Source organism: Myripristis murdjan, chromosome 1 (assembly GCF_902150065.1).
Source record: "Myripristis murdjan chromosome 1, fMyrMur1.1, whole genome shotgun sequence".
NCBI lineage: Eukaryota > Metazoa > Chordata > Actinopteri > Holocentriformes > Holocentridae > Myripristis > Myripristis murdjan.
In genome coordinates this window covers 23983774-24000407 of record NC_043980.1, presented here as the reverse complement: position 1 = coordinate 24000407, position 16634 = coordinate 23983774, and the positions used below count along the sequence as shown (strand labels likewise).

The following is a 16634-nucleotide window of genomic DNA, read 5'->3' as shown; positions in this document are numbered from 1 at the left end:
TCTGTAATATTGAGCGGCAAAGTGCAGATTCTCCAGAACCTAAGCATTTCATAACAACCATGTGAATCTTGGAGTAAGCTTCACAAAAACAACCAAAGTCACTTTCAAGCACACGATAAGAAAGGTCAGCCATAACTCTGCTATCAAAACTACCCTTTCAAATCAGGTTATGACATGCAGCACAGAGCTCCCTTCCATATCTTAGCAGAATGAACAGGATTTAAGAGCTGTGATGATACAGGTCATTGATATTGACAAGGCAGACAGTTAGCATTCTGTACGGGCTCCCTGTCAGAGAGTAAAAAGTCACAGGGATTAGGTTCTGCAAAGTGCTATGTGCCTCTCTGTAAAATATATAATAGAACCTCTGTGCTTCTTTGCTTCTTCCTTTCCTTGAAAAGGGAAGTACAAACAAGCCACAACTTTAGACAGGAAATCTCTTTTCTGTATGGTTGGCTGGTCTCTCTCTGTATCTCTCTGTCTCTCTCTTATCTCTGTCACTCTCTCTCTCTGTGTCTCTCTCTGAGTCTGTCTCTCTGTGTCACTATCTCTGAGTCTTTCTTTTGGCATCTCTCTCTCTCTCTCTCTCTCTCGCTCTCTCTCTCAGTATAAACATAGGTGTCATTAAACAAGTCATGGTACAATTTAACATTGTAGGGAATCACACAACAAGATAAACGTGACCTTGAAGGGAGTCTCACTGGTAGTTTGGATTTTACCAATCCACAGTCACTTTGAGCTAAAACCCCTTCATTATAATAACATGGAAGCTATTTGATATTTAGCGATACACCTACAAGCCTCTGTGATGTGTGTGTGTGTGTGTGTGTGTCTATGCGTGCCTGTGTCAGCAGTGATAAAGCTGACCACATCCCGACTCCACTGGCCTCATATAGCGTCTTATCAGAAATGCATCCGTGCAGTATATCCCTGCAGTGCAGCTAGCTCATAAGTAACTCCAAACTGTGTCAACATTATGAGTCAACATGAGCTCCTTGTTATGCTAATGGAAGATGCATGTCACAGTGGATACACAGTATGCATGATTGGACAAACACTTGCAAGTCCCATAGATGCAAGTTAGTCATGTTTGTTTAGAGGCTGTAAACAGCAGTGAGCTAGTGTCTCTTGAGATTTTCCAAGGTTAGTGGAATTGGACATCAAAGCAAATACAATTTCCTCAGCTTAAAGAAAGCTACATTAACCCTTTTCATAGAGGCTATACAAGCCCCATTTCACTGTTGATGCAGTTTAGCACAAATTTAATGCCATAATTATGGGCCTGTGCAGTAAAGCTGTGTGTGCTAATTTTATATTATATGAGTAAAAATGTCTTTACTTAGTAAATTGGTTACTCATATTCACCTTAAACTAAATACAATTTTTTAAACAATTAAAAAACAACCAAACAAACAAAACAAAAAAAAAACAATATTAGTATGAGTTACATGGTTTCCAACTGTAAATAAAAAATGAAATCTAATATCTCCAAATATAATAATTGCCTACAACATAACAATTGATGTTTCTACTAAGCACCAGTACATCCTCAACACAGGATTAAGCCCACTAACAATGAGGAAGTCCAACAAACAATATGGAAAGTCTAAATTAAACCAAGAATCTAATGTTGCAAAATGACGTAACTTGCATAATTAGGAAACTAGAGAACTTGAAATGAATCATTTACTCCAAATCAAACAATTACACAAGCAATTTGAAATTTGAAAAACGTAAAATTAAGAGGTAATCTTCTGACAGCTGCACTGAAAACTGGCCCCTGCAGGGGCAGTGAATTATAGACAGCCAACATACACAGGTTACAACTACTAGCATTTCAAACATGCACAACCCAACTAGAACATAATGAAAATACAGTCTTGTGTGAATGCTTCTTTTCCTCCCAAACACAGTGAATGCTGTCTGCAAATACACCAAGTACACCAATTCTCTTCAAACTCTACACAATCCCATAATTAATGAAATCAACCAATCTTTATCAATTCTGGGTTAAGCCCTAAGCATTATTGGAAAAACATGAGGAGAACTGATTTCTCTTTTAACTGCGTGGCAAATACATTTAAAAAAAATATTCAAATACAAACATTTGAATATTGAAAGACACATTTTTTTGCCTAAGCATAAACATAACATTGGATGACTGAGGATGATATTAAATGGCAAGGCAGGCAGGATATTATGCATGGCCTCACCTTCTCTGGTGCTCATATTGGAGATAGAGTGCAAGGAAAGATTGCATTGCTCTCCGTTACATTGCCCCAGCAGGGTGCTTGAATGATGGAATGCCACAATTTCATCCCAGAGGGGAAGAAAAAAAGGAACCCAAACAGAAACCTTTGAGACATCATTGTACACTCCTGCTCTCTTTGTTTCTTCCTCCTTCTATTTTGTCCTCATTATCATCCTCTCATCACTTACTGTAGACAAGGACTTGGCTTGAATTGCGCCCCTAGCACGCCTCAGCCCCATGTCTGGTCAGATTTATTAAACTTCTCTCCTCCATCTTTGGCTCCTAACACCATATTTCCATTTTCCATTTCTTCTCCTTATATATGGGATTTTGCAAAGAGATGAGATGTAGAAAGAACCAGATGAATGTTTGACCCAGTCTAACAGGTCTTACTATAACTCTATTTCCTTTTTGAATGTGGATGTTAGGTTACCATGCTTGGAGTTATCCCTGATGTTTGTGCTATGTTTATTGGAGATGTGATTACTGATGCCAGGTAATTAAGGCAGGTTGTCAATGTTTTTTCCATTATTTTCATTTTCTTCAGACTTCTAATTTGATGCTGTGGTGCAGCACTGGCTGAGTTAGTTATTTTCATATTCTGCCCATGAGCCCTATTGCCTGAGGGATCTCTAAGATTATGCAGAAGAACAGTGCGGAAAAGCATTTTCAGTAGTGTGTGAGTGAGAGTGTGTGTGTGTGTGTGTGTGTGTGTGTGTGTGTGTGTGTGTGTGTGTGCGTGTGTGCGTGTGTGTGTGGCGTGGGGTGGGGGGCGGTTGCAGGCCATATGTGCATTTATTTCAACCCAATTGAGTGCTGTTTTTCTTCTTTTCCCATGTCTACTTACATGTGTGCAACTGTGTGTACTAGTCTTAGTGGATACGCACAGCAAAGGCACTATACAGTTTGTGTGTAGGTGCCAAAGCATGTGTGCTCACATGCATGCATGGTCATGTGAGTGCAAACCCATTCCAGCTGCAATAAATGCATTTTACTGGATAATTCTTCACACACACACACACACACACACACACACACACACACACAGGAAGTTTGGGCTCAATTCCAAAAGAGTCCTCCCCATGTGCAAACTACAGATAAACGTTTCCCCATCAGCCATACACTTGAATCCATTAGCCTCCCCTGAACAGTACTGTACATATGTTTCCCTGTTCACTGCTACACAAACAGAAAGAATCAGTCAAACTGTAAATAAAGGCATTTGTTTGCTTTGTAATTATCCCCCTTATTTCATTATTCATAACTAAATATTTGTTGGTTCCTATAGTTAATATAGAGGAGATAATGACAGCACTGGTAAAAGTTATGTGAGATATGCATGAGTGTGCGTGTGTGTGTGTGTGTGAGAGAGCGAGAGCGAGAGCGAGAGAGAGAGAGAGAGAGGACTGTCACTAGGGAGGGAAGAAGGAGTATAGTCCACTGAATAGAGTAATTATTAGCATGACTGTCTTACCATTTGGCATGCGCACACACTCAAACACATAGACACACACACATACACACACACACACACATGCGCGCGCACGCGTGTACACGCAATTTGACACCTCAACACTGCCTGGCATTGTGCCATTTTATGATGAAGAGGAGGCACAGACAATATTTCTGTAGTATTTAACTGGATAAGATAGTTGATCTTTAGGTTTTCGGGTCATGCTAAGATAAAGTCAGTCACAAGGGTTTACAGTGTAAGAAAGAGCTGGCTGTCTGTGGATAAGTGTGACAATTGCAACAGGGCTATGGAGAGGGCTCTGGGGTGGTAAACTGGTATTATCATGATAGCTGGCTAAGCTATTACTGGTGGGACAAAATAGAGAGGCCCCATCCAATGGGAATGAATGAATAAGCCATGAAGTCAGGGAGCAGAAGCACTGGTGTGTGATAATGTAGCCTCACCATGTTAAATCTCTGATGCACGCGCATGCACGCACACACACACACACACACACACACACACACACACACACACACACACACACACACACACAAATTCCTATCAAAATCAAATCTAAAACTGTACTGGAGAACTGGGTCACAGAGTGCCTCTCCTACCGAGTGAATAAAGTTTTGCAGATAACAAGAGGAGAGAAAACTATGGTGAGAGAGCAAGAGAGACAGAGGGTGTGAGAATGAGCAGGAGGGACAAAAGGACAACAACAACAAGGAGGAAACAGCAATAGGAAATGAGCGTACAGGAGAGTAAATTCTGGCAAACCTATACAGACACATCCATGCTCTATGTTTGTTGTGTTCTTATACCGTATGTTGTCTGTATATCTGTGTAGGTCCGCATATGCAGTTCTACACAGTTTCTGTCCCATTTACACAGTATCTACTGCTGTGTTGGGGTGAAGGAAGCTCACCTTCCTTTTTGGAGATAATAATCTTTCCTCCCTTGTGTATACATAACATGCATTATTGAGAGACCTCTGCAGCGCTGACTTCTCTGCAGCTACTCCAGCAACACTGCTTGTGTTGCTAGTTCCAGGTCTCCATTTAAACCAAGCTCATTTTAGAATATGCATTTCTGCATAACAAGCCAAACTACTGAACAATGGAACATAGATACAACTGTTAATTCAGTGGTCACATGTTACTCAGTGAAAAATAGAAAAAGAAAGAAGACAGTGCTTGAGGAGAGGCAGCATGAAAACATGCAAACCCAAGTGAATGGCTTTGTCACTTGAGGTTGAAACCAAATGCAAAAAAATCCATAGCAAATGACTTCATAAATACACCCAAGGCAAACAGTTAGCCCCTCAAATCACTTCTTAAGTTGTAATGAATGGTTATAAAAGTTAAACTGAAACCCTGAGAACATTAATCATCTCAGCACTTCAGCATATATGACAGGACATCTATGCTGGGAACAAACACATAGCCCAGATCATGATTGTGAATGTGTGCAAGCTACTGCATTGTAAGCCAGCACTTCTGACTTGGTACAACTACGTGATGCATAGCCTGAGAGGGCCAAGATAGGGGAGTATTCCCAACAAAGCTCATACATCCTCAGTGAGTAATGGCCACAGAGGAATCAGGCTAGACATCCCTGTCCATACAACACATACCCAGGAGAGATTTACTACAGGGTCTGTGCAGGTAACAGGGCAAAGGCAGCATGACTGTCACCATTCATATGTTGTAACAGCCTATTAAGCGTTGAGAGGGGGTTAAAAATGATTGCATGCATCAATGCCGTGTGTCATGCTATATTGTCAGAGTGGCTGGGGTCAGCAAATAATAGTGGGCGACTGGGGTTAAACTGTCTGTGTGTAATGCACGTATATCACAAGAGAATGTACAGAAACAGACACACACAGAAACAAGCACACACCTTGTAAAGCAATAATCATGATGCTACTGCTGTGCTATGACCAAGTTACAAGCAGCACCATGGCGGCTGCATGGCTACTACATAAAAAGACATCTGAGTTCTCAGCACTGTAGCCCCAGGTCAGTGAGGATTGAGGACATTGTGTACATTCTTGAAATATATACAGTACAGGCCAAAAGTTTGGACACACCTTCTCATTCAATGCGTTTTCTTTATTTTCATGACTATTTACATTGTAGATTCTCACTGAAGGCAACAAAACTATGAATGAACACATGTGGAGTTATGTACTTAACTAAAAAAGGTGAAATAACTGAAAACATGTTTTATATTCTAGTTTCTTCAAAATAGCCACCCTTCGCTCTGATTACTGCTTTGCACACTCTTGGCATTCTCTCGATGAGCTTCAAGAGGTAGTCACCTGAAATGGTTTTCACTTCACAGGTGTGCCTTATCAGGGTTAATTAGTGGAATTTCTTGCTTTATCAATGGGGTTGGGACCATCAGTTGTGTTGTGCAGAAGTCAGGTTACTACACAGCCGACAGCCCTATTGGACAACTGTTAAAATTCATATTATGGCAAGAACCAATCAGCTAACTAAAGAAAAACGAGTGGCCATCATTACTTTAAGAAATGAAGGTCAGTCAGTCCGGAAAATTGCAAAAACTTTAAATGTGTCCCCAAGTGGAGTCGCAAAAACCATCAAGCGCTACAACGAAACTGGCACACATGAGGAACGACCCAGGAAAGGAAGACCAAGAGTCACCTCTGCTTCTGAGGAAAAAGTTCATCCGAGTCACCAGCCTCAGAAATTGCAAGTTAACAGCAGCTCAGATCAGAGACCAGATAAATGCCACACAGAGTTCTAGCAGCAGACCCATCTCTAGAACAACTGTTAAGAGGAGACTGCGCGAATCAGGCCTTCATGGTCAAATAGCTGCTAGGAAACCACTGCTAAGGAGAGGCAACAAGCAGAAGAGATTTGTTTGGGCCAAGAAACACAAGGAGTGGACATTAGACCAGTGGAAATCTGTGCTTTGGTCTGATGAGTCCAAATTTGAGATCTTTGGTTCCAACCGCCGTGTCTTTGTGAGATGCAGAAAAGGTGAACGGATGGATTCCACATGCCTGGTTCCCACTGTGAAGCATGGAGGAGGAGGTGTGATGGTGTGGGGGTGTTTTACTGGTGACACTGTTGGGGATTTATTCAAAATTGAAGGCACACTGAACCAGCATCGCTACCACAGCATCCTGCAGCGACATGCCATCCCATCCGGTTTGCATTTAGTTGGACGATCATTTATTTTTCAACAGGACAATGACCCCAAACACAACTCCAGGCTGTGTAAGGGCTATTTGACCAAGAAGGAGAGTGATGGAGTGCTGCGGCAGATGACCTGGCCTCCACAGTCACCGGACCTGAACCCAATCCAGATGGTTTGGGGTGAGCTGGACCGCAGAGTGAAGGCAAAGGGGCCAACAAGTGCTAAACACCTTTGGGAACTCCTTCAAGACTGTTGGAAAACCATTTCAGGTGACTACCTCTTGAAGCTCATGGAGAGAATGCCAAGAGTGTGCAAAGCAGTAATCAGAGCAAAGGGTGGCTATTTTGAAGAAACTAGAATATAAAACATGTTTTCAGTTATTTCACCTTTTTTTGTTAAGTACATAACTCCACGTGTTCATTCATAGTTTTGATTCCTTCAGTTAGAATCTACAATGTAAATAGTCATGAAAATAAAGAAAACGCATTGAATGAGAAGGTGTGTCCAAACTTTTGGCCTGTACTGTATATATATATATATATACACTACTCACAAAAAGTTAGGGATATTCGGCTTTCGGGTGAAATTTCAGGATGAACATAAAATGCATTATAACCTTTACAGGTGAACTTAATGTGACCTTCTGTAAACTTTTGAATGCACATGTCCAACTGTTCAGTGTTTCAGTACTTTTTGCACAAGTTGCTGTTCTCTAACAAGGAGCTTAACGGCAAAATTCACAACAGGTGTTTGATCCATGAATCGACCAATACATTTCCTGGTTCAATTAGAATTGGTATTTAAACAGTCCTCCTCATCATGCTGTTCACATCTTGACATCATGAGACCAAGACGACACCTAACAATTGATCAGCAGCACCTCGCCATTGCGAGGCTTCAAACAGGATGTTCTCAGACGGAAGTGGCCACTGAGCTTAGAGTGTCACAGAGTGTCATCAGCAGGTTGCAACAGAGATACAGAGAGACTGGAAGGGTCACAGAAAGGCATAGAAGTGGACGTCCTTTGGCCACATCCCACACTGATGACCGCTTCATTGTGAACAGTGCCCTGTGGAACCGGATGATGAATGCCACTCAACTCCAGGCACGTTTAAGGGAGGTGAGAGGCACCCAAGTGTCACGTCAGACCATTCGAAACCGTTTACATCAGCATGGTCTGAGTGCTAGACGACCTGCAAGGGTACCTGACCACACCAGCAGGCACAGGTGTCATTGTCTTGCATGGGCCAGGCAGCATTTACGCTGGACGAGGGACCAGTGGGCCTCAGTGCTGTTCTCTGATGAAAGCCGATTCATGTTGAGCAGAAATGATGGCCGCCAACGATGTTGGAGACGTCAAGGAGAGCGCTATGGATCAGCCATTGTTGTCACCAGATGAGCCTTTGGTGGTGGTGGTGTTACAGTGTGGGCAGGTGTGTCTGGTCAGTACAGAACTGCCCTACACTTTGTGACAAGCCCATACTACCTGAATAACATCATTAATCCAGTCATTGTAACCCTGCATGAACAACACAGGCCTAATTTCATCTTCATGGACGACAATGCTCCAGCTCATCGAGGTCGCATCATTAGGGAACGGCTGCTGGAGACTGGGGTACCTCAAATGGAGTGGCCTGCACTTTCTCCAGAGCTGAATCCCATAGAAAACCTATGGGATCAGCTGAGTCGCCGTGTAGAGGCTCGGAGCTCTGTACCCCAGAACCTCAATGTCCTGAGGGCCGCCCTTCAAGAAGAGTGGGATGCCATGCCTCAGCAGACAATAAGTCGACTTGTGAACAGCATGAGACGTCGTTGTCAAGCTGTAATTGATGCTCAAGGGCACATGACAAGTTATTGAGACATTGACATTTTTTGTTGTGGTATACCCACCACTGTTGTGGGCTTTTGTTTCAAGAAATTGTTTGAGATGAGGAAATCACCAGTGCATGCTTCTAGTTAAATGCCCTACTTTCATGATATAATATCACTGTAGCGTGAACTTTTTACATTTTCCGTTAATTTCACCCGTAAGCCAAATATCCCTAACTTTTTGTGTGTGTGTGTGTATATATATATATATATATATATATATATACATAAATATATATACTCCCCACTCACTAGAGCCATCAGGAGGTCATGACAGTGTGGATACCTGACAGAAAATGACACTGAATCCACATTTTTGCTGGGCTTGGGCTTTTAAAGGCAGTGGTCTTAAACTTTTTATCAGGTGATGAACAGCCTGTTTCAGTTTAATGGTTGTTTGCAATAAATTGCTTACTCCATTTTTTTTTTTTGTCTCACTCCCATTTCTTCTTTTTGCATTTTGAAGCTCTACTTAGAACCTCCTTAAGATCCAACAGTGCAAAATGTAAATTCTTGCAATTTCTCAACTGGCCTTAAGATTTTGATCGGGAGTGTACCTAGCCCCAGGAGGGTATCTGATCACCGGTGGGGTGTAGGTGTTGATCTTGTTTGTTCCATTCATCTGGCTCTTCAGGACCTGCCTCACTCTATGGAGGTATTTGGTTGTGGCTGACCTCCTTGCAGGCTACTCATGGTTTCTATTTGCCTGAGGGATTCCAAGGTATTTGTAGCTGTCCTACATGTCTGCTATGTTGCCTTCTGGTAGTTTAACCCCCCTTCTTGCCCCTCTTCGGTACTTTCCTACCACACTTATCCAGTCTGAATGACACTCTGATGTTGTAGCTGTAGATGGTGATGTGGATCGGTGAGTTGATGTCTCGCTCATTCGGCATACAGGTTGAGGTCATCCATGTTGAGGAGGTGGCTGATGGTTGCTCCACTTCAAAACCGGTATCTGAAGCCACTCTTCATGATAATCTGGCTGAAGGGTTTTAGGTCTACACAGAACAGCAGGAGGACAGGGCATCTCCTGGGTATATGCTGTACTTGATACTAACTTGTGCTGTCTTTGAGTTAGCCTCTCGAGTTATCCTCCATGTTCCCATCAAGTTCTTGATGAACACTTGATGATGCTCTTAGGGCCCTGTTGATATTGTACAGCTTCAAGCATTCCAGTATCCATATGTGTGACATTGGGTCATAGGCCTTCTTGTAGTTGATCCAGGCAGTGCACAGGTTGGTGTTCCTGGAGGTTCCAAGTTGTGGAGACACAGGTTATAGGCTGGTAGTTAGAAGGATTGTTCCCTTTTTGGGAGTGCTTAATGATCAGGACTGTCCGACCTTGGGTCAGCCACTCTGGGTGGGCCTCATCCATTAACAGCGGGGTCATTTGTGCTGCTAGGGGTCCATGGAGTGCAGTTAGCTTCTTTAGCCAGTAGGTGTGGATTATGTCAGGACCTGAAAATGCCCAGCTCTTCATTTCTGACACTCTTTCTTGGATGTCTGCTGCCGTGATGGTTACTGGTTCTTGTTCTGGGAGATTTCTGTAGTCTGCTCTCAGATCCACCAGCCGCTGGCCATTGGTATTATGAGATGCCTCCATCTCCCATATGCTCTTCCAGTATTGTTCAGTCTCAACCCTTGGTGGGTCTGTTCTCATCCTACCTGCCAGATGGTTTGGATGGTTCTATGGAGAACATCCTGTTTATTCTCCTGCATCTCTAGTGTACCTTTTCAGGAGGATAGTCAGGGCTATGAGCCTTTGTTTGTCAGTCTCCAGTGCCTCAGGTATGGACAGCTTTGCAGTCCTTTATTCACCACTGCCCCTCTCCTTAGTTCGGATAGCTGGCTAACTTCTCTCCATGTTGTTTTGATCTTGGCCTTCAGCCTTATCTTCCATGGGGGGTATTGCTCTTTATTTGGGGGTATTCATCTTGTAGCCAAGCCTCTCTAGGATCACTAATGCTGTTGCATGGTCACAGTAGGGATAGCCAGCAGTTCCACATTCACATCCTTCAGTACTTTAGGTACTTTGTCTCTTAGCCTTGTCAAGAGGGAGAGGTTCCAGGATTCCAGCTTAGTTATGATCTTCAATCTCAGGTCAGCTGTCCTTGTGATAAGGTTGGGTTCTGTTGTTACTGGCGCTTTGTTACCCAATCTCAGAGTGTGGAGATGAAATCTACCCTCTGACCTGACAGCCTGGCTCCCTATTTCTGGAGCATCTTTGTACCTTTGATGAGGTACATTTTACCTCATCAATTTCAAGTTGTGATACTCGCTTCCGTTTGTGGCTACTGTAACACTGAGCTAGCAGTTATTTTTGGAGTCTGGATGTTGGTTTTCAAATAATCCATTGCTCCGACATCCTCTACATCCTCTGTATTCCCTCTCACTGGGATTGTTCGTGTAGCAGCATTCCAGCACACACACACACACAGACACCAAGGTGCTGCATTGCCCTCACAATTTAATTATAACTGACATTCCCATCCCATTCCCAACTTATTTTGATTTGAATCTATTTGGATTTGAGCAGAGTATTCCTTTTTTCAGCAACATGCAAATGAAGGTAACAAATAAACACATCAAGGTCTACAGGTGATGACTATCGAATGCAGCTATAGTGACCAATACTGCTCTTTTACTGTTGACTATCTTAGACCCATATATTTGTGTTTCACCTTTAAATACAAAAATTCAAACTGTATATTTTTAAGAGGTAGATTGCAAAATTAGCCTCAGCCCTTCAGAAAACTTAACCTGGGCTGACTTTGTGTGCTGGCCAGGCAAATCATCAAGAATTCCCTTTAAATCAGATGTTGGCTCTTTGATTAACAAAGGTTCAAACTTCAAAGAAATAATCCCTAACCTTCCAAGTGCACTTTCTTCCTGTTTGGTGGTGCTATGAATTCTTCTGTGTTTGTGTGTTATAAAGGTGTGTATGTGTCTGTGTGTGTTTGTATGAGTGTCTTTTGTGTGTATTAATGTATTAGTTTTCAAGATGGCAAAGTTTTCTCATCATTTCAGTGGCTTCAGGTGTTCTCAAAACAAACAGAACTTCACAAGGGAGTCCTTGTATCAACCACTCCCACTCATTCAATATGACACTGTCAAAAACCTTCAAAAAAATGACCCAAATCAAGTTGGTCGTGCCTCACAGGAAACAAAAACAATCCGTGACAAACATCCTAACCAGCCAGACATGAAAGTGAGCGTGAGGCCTGAGAGAGACACAGACAGCAGCTGAAAGACAGAAAAAATGTATGAGTATGGAGAACAAGCTTTGAGGTGGACAGTCTCCTCGGTAGAGAGTGCAACCTGGGGGATTGAACTTTAGAGGAGGGCCAAGGAAAAAGCTGAGGAGTCACATATATGCGTGGGTGCTGGTCAAATACCAATTTCCTCTATACATTTGCTCAGAATCAAGGTAAATCCAGAGCTTATGAACAGACTTGGTTAAAGTCATATTGGTTTTAAGATTCACTGAGGGGGAATCAATCCTTGCCTTGTGAAGATGAAGTAGTCTCACTTTCCCTCTGCCGAGTGACGTCAACTCAAATGAACTTACTTTTCACTGCCACTGACGACCTGGAGATTGGAGCATTGTAGTAAAATGAAGTATCTGTTCCGTAACAAGCAGAATGAATTGTCGTCCTGTTCGAGTAAGTGCTGTGACATCTGAGCTGCTTGGCCAGCAGAACTAATGCGAACTGTGAATCATAGTCTAATCCACAGGTCAAACAGCCCAGAGTGAATCATACACACACATGTAAAGCTGCTCAACTTTGAAATCTTTTCTCACTGGATGAACCAACAACTGAATAGCATATCAGATCAAGACAGTTTCCTCTGTGTGTCTGTATGTGTTAAGCATGCATCACCGATTGCATGGTGTAATAGACTCAACACCAGCAATGATTCTCCGGGCCATACTACTTGGTTAGTGAGTGTTTGTGTTTGCATATATTAAACTTTACATCCAGCAGCTGTCCCTGTCACTATACATCACATCAAGTACAGAATCTCTTCTTTCAATTGTAAAAGTATTTCAAGGGAAAAACACTCTGTTAGATACAGTAAAGCTGCTATAGTTCAATTCAGTAATTTATTATTCTAGAGGGGAAACACAGTTTGCAGCCAGAGGTCAACACAGAGCTTACAATGAAACAGTGCACAGTGTACAATTTTACAACACATCTATGAAACTTTATTTCTAAAGAGCCTTGCAACAGCAGAGCTACAAGGTGTGGTATAGGAGAAAATTTAAAAAGCCTGAGGGAAAGCTGAAGTGAAGGCAAAAAGAAACAAAAGTCACAAGGCGAGAAAAGACAAAATATCACCCAAAATAAATAAATGAATATATAAATGAAGTGATTAACATAGATATGTTTTTTAAAAGGTTCTTAAAACCCATCAAAGTCTGTGCAGTTTACTATTTAGAGGGAGGAAGTTCCAGATACAAGACACAAGATCATAACATAGAGCTGATTTTATGTTTTAATCTGTGACATTTTATGTATTCCAAGTGTGTTCCAACTTTTTTTTTTCAGTGTATCCGCCTTCCCTCAACCTGTCTTGTGTACTTCTGTTAGTAGTCTCCTACGTTCCCAGCATGGTTTCCAACAATTCTCCAAAAACACGTCTGAACTTGTTGCATTCTGTATGTGTAGGAGGAGAAAGCAATAGCAATAGTGATAAAGAAATCAAAGTAACAGCAAATGCTGACTACAGAGGCTACTGTTGGTGAAGAAATTGTATTTCTGCCTCTTCTGTGATGGATTTCTCCCTGTATGACCGTTGAACGCTGGAGCAAAAGGATGAATCAAAAAACAAGCCTTTACTCTTTGACTTTGAGGAAATTATACTAAAACCTGATGGTTACCACTGATACTTTAGAGAGCTGAAATTATTTCTGCTCTCATGTCCCACTGCTGCTGCATCAAGAAATATCTTGGTATGACAGCACATTTTCTACATTTGGTCAGTTGTCCTTAAAAATTAAAAATAAATGATGAAAACATTAAAATGGGCCCAAAATAACACAATGGACACATTAGTCTCTTTTGCACATACACAGCATGTGCTGTCAGACACAGTTTTTTTGCAGACTCAAGACTTCATTTTCCCATGGTATTTTGACACCAAAAACAAACATGGACACCATCTTGCTCTACTTTTAGGTCTGTGGCTTGACACTGTTGTTTTTTCTGCAGAAATATGCACTGATGTGTCAATGCAATCTTAGCCAGCTAGCTAATGTTAGCTCTCAGTCGTATGAGAGAGCATGTTAACTCTCTACAGCCAACGACTCTAATAGTCTGTGGTTATCTGAACGTAGATGTTTCAAAAATATCGTTCCCCCCCTTCTTCTCTCTGCAAACTCATGATTTTCATTGGCTGTTGAATATTCCAATAATGACTTAAGTCTTTGACGTGCACACATACTAAACAATTATCTAAAGATTAGGCCCAATAGGATAAAACTGAGAAAGATTCAAGTCTGTCACTCACAGACACGTAACAGGTACAGGAGTGCGACTACCTTCAACTGCCCTGGACTACCCAGGATTCTGCCCAATGTCAACTTGTTGAAAATCATCTAGTCTGGCCCTATCTAAGTGTCTTAGGGTGAATTTGTCCTTTAAAATAATGTATCTCACAATGATGGCATTCCATCATCAGGACTGTCAATAAGGTTATATGGGTACAGAGAAATAAAACAAATAATGTATATGAATCAGAGCTACAGCATTAGTTGTTAATGTTGAACACAAAAATACATGGACACAAATGCACACATATGCACACACGCACACACACACACACACACACACACACACACACACACACACACACACACACACACACACACACACACACACACACACACACACACACACAGGGGGACTACATATCCTCTGTTCTCACTGCAGCTCACAAAGTCAGTCAAGGCAGATAAAATAATAGCCAGAGACCTGGGATCACCTGCCGGAAATGAGAAAGCCTGACAGAGGAATATAGAGGGAAAAGGAAGAAAAAGGAGCAATGGCTAAAGGGTCATATTATAGACACAACTATGACTGGGATGGAAATGGAAATGCAGCCTGCAACAAGGATGCACTGTCAGACAAATAATTTCATCTCAACACTTTACAGGTGGAGGATTTGGGTCATCCTGACCACTGAACACATGCAGTTGAATAAACACCCCAAATGGCATATAAATTGCCACAACAAGCAAAATCAATCCCCTGATTTTATTTTTTAACAATAAATACAACACTATTCAACACAGAATCACAATAGTGTTCTGGATAAATATAAACAGTCCTTCAGGGTTACATAGTGGTCATCACTTCTGTATCTGTATGTTTCATTTAGTGAATCATGGTGAATCTGGTGGTTTGGTTTGTAAAATGACACTAAATACTATTGTACACATGCTCAGTTATTACTGTGAAGACACCAGCTAAAGGCATAAAATATATTAAAATGTTTTCAGTATTACCTATTTTTCCAGATCAGTGGATACAATCAGGAATAAAATGCTGCAACATACTTGTTGAAATGATCAAGGAATGTCTTTATAAAGTCGACTCAAAGGTATGCAGCTAAACTTCACCAGAGCAGGCAGCAGAACTTGAGGCCCAGTGATTAGCTGTTTCTCAAATCAATGCTCTGTAGGACTCAAAGGTGACTTATGTCCTTCTGTTTTTACATACACAGTCCTGTACCTTTGTCCTTTTTTTTTTTTTTTAAATAAACTGTCCTGTCATGACCATCCATGTCCATGCAAAAGCTCAAAAGGCCCATCACACAGCACTGCGAGTTGGAAAATGAATGGGATTTTTAATGCCAGAACCCCACCCATCTAGCAAACATAGTTCTTTAATATGGCTGCCCAGTCAGGACTTCTGTGTGGGATTCCTATCCCAAGTAAAAATTATCCTTACAGACTAACCTTCGCCACATTCTCAGTCTCAAATTACCGCATAACTACCAATGGTTATAATATGGTACATACAGAATCTATATAATGTACACACCACAGGGAGGGTCTTTACTCTCCAAAGCAGTGCCCGAGTATTGAAATAGTTAACACACACACACATCAGCTAATGCACTGGCCACTCGTAATACTGTTCTCACAGTCAGTCTTCTCACAAGTAACAAATTGAGCTGTCCTCTACCACTGTGCGAAATGACCACACCTATTGACAAACACTGCCAGCCAGCGAATGTTGTAAAACACCCGTCACATTTTGGTGTCTGTTTATTTATTAGCCTGTTAACTATTTAATAATATTTATGTTGAGCAACTCTAAATCAAGTCACACCATGACTAGCATTAAGGGAACTGTCAAATACTTACATAAAAATACAAATGCTCTCCTCCTTCATGACTTGTTTGTGTCTTGCTGATGGCGCATGCTCCAAATGACAAACATCCAACTTTCCTTGTGGCAAAATCTTTGATTATTTTCTTACTTCTCCTCTTGCTTACCCTCAATCCAATCTCAGCTTGTTTGTTCTCTCTTTTTCTTTCTGTCTCTATCTTTCGTTCTTTCCTTCTTTCTTTCTTTCTTTACCCACACACACAAACACAAACACAGGTGTTCGTGTTCATTCTTTCCATTGAACCACCTTCCAAACAACACACTTATTCTCAGACTAATTTTCTTTCCCTCCCACAAGAACAGAGATCTGAGTAACTCCACACACTAAAGTAATACCCCTGAAACAAACAACCCTGGCAGCTAACATCCCTAAAACTGCTGTTGTAACATCTGTGGGAAGCTCATCTGTTTAACTTTCTGAGAGTAACAATGTAATGTTTGCGTTGGACTGTCAATTCCTAAGCAGAAACACATAACCAAACCCTCCAGTTTG

General features: G+C 41.6%; 1 protein-coding gene across 10 annotated transcripts in view; it reads right to left on the bottom strand.

Moving 5' to 3' along the window:
- inpp4b (inositol polyphosphate-4-phosphatase type II B) overlaps positions 1–16634 on the bottom strand; it is a 257269-nt gene that overhangs the window by 86993 nt on the left and 153642 nt on the right. The gene's annotated exons all lie outside the window — the stretch shown is intronic.